This window comes from Ochotona princeps, chromosome 4 (genome assembly GCF_030435755.1).
Source record: "Ochotona princeps isolate mOchPri1 chromosome 4, mOchPri1.hap1, whole genome shotgun sequence".
In the NCBI taxonomy this organism is placed as follows: domain Eukaryota; kingdom Metazoa; phylum Chordata; class Mammalia; order Lagomorpha; family Ochotonidae; genus Ochotona; species Ochotona princeps.
In genome coordinates, this window is record NC_080835.1 from 71,521,837 (window position 1) to 71,523,331 (window position 1,495).

The window sequence follows — 1,495 nt, forward strand, 5'->3', positions numbered from 1 at the left end:
CTAGAAAGGGTCAAAGATTTTCAGGATCTTTCTCTGGCAGCTAACGCCTTTACTCATGGTTTCATTCCATTATGAGTTTTATTTTGCGTTAGTCTCTAAATTCTATTACAAAATGTGAACTTCCAAAGTATGTTGTTTCTCCCATGCTACTGTGACTTTGGGCCACATGGGAAATCTCTTAGTTTCCTGCAGTTTCCAGCATGGATACTAGTGCTTTAAGAGGGAAGAGTACACATCTTTTCCAAAACAAAAAAACAAACAAAAAAAACCCTGCAGGATAAATCCCGAGTGTGAATGTTCTACTGTTGCTTGTAGTTACGATTCTACAGGGAGCTCTAAGACGAGTCATAGGATCAAGGCTTTAACTGCACAGCTTAAAACCTTGCTTCCCCAAGGGGAAGCCCCATTCCTTTGCCTCCAGTGTTGGACTGTTAACTGCTGCATCTCATTGCCTTTTTGGCCTTTGTATTATAAGAGGGTATGCACTGTTGGGCCATGTGCACAGATACTGTAACTCTTGGTATCTTTACCACAACATAATTAATAAACTTCTTTATGCCTTCCGGCTGCCTTTTGGTGTGCATCTGTGTTTCAGACTTGTCATGTGAAAGAGAGGGGGATTTTGTGGTTTTCAGCGTCAAGCAACTGGCTGGAGCTCTACTCCAGCAAGAACCTACATACCATTGGTGGTCTACGAGAGCCAGCTACTGTGATAAGAACTGATGATGACATTTTTTGAGGAACTTTGCCAACTGAGTGTTAGACTACTGGATGCTTGAAGTAGGTCATGGTGGCAGTATTTGTGTTATGGAAACTAAGGCTCACCAGCTTACCACCTCTTACAAACCACGCGGCGCAGGTTTGAAGAGCAGGCATCCAACAACTTTACAAGTGATGTGGGACAACACTGTCTGAGAGATCCAGCCAAGGCTGAAAGTGTGTACATCAAGAACATTCATTTTTGAAGAGGTGAGTTAAAGCCCTTCAGGCAAGGAGCCTTGAGTTCTCATTCAGGATGTTGGAGGTCCCCAAGGGCTTCTCTAGGAGAATGACCTGCTGGCTGTCCTCTGCAAACACTGATAGCCCAGGATCAGAGGAAATCTACATTGTCTAGGTGGTGCGGTGCAGGACTGAGCAGGCAACTCTTTGAACCAGAGATTGGGTGACTGCACCCTTTGGCTGAAAGAAAACCCTGAGAGGTTGCTGAATTCCCAAATCCAGAGTGAAACATTTTGTGTTTCTCTTAAATCGTCTTCCATTTTCCTGAAGCTGAGCCCTTCCTCAGCAAACGTGTGCCTAATGCCATCAAGGTCCTCTCCTCAGAGAATTTGTCCTGCAGAAATGGGGTGGGGGTGGAGGTCTGGCACCTGCAGAAGTCCAGGAGGTAAGGCTCATCCCAGGAAGCCTAGCTGATTGTCTCTGGAGAATGAAAGCATAAGTAAGTTGTGGCTGCTGGGCCAGATGAGTGAAAGGAGAAGCTTGGTGGGGAGGTTCC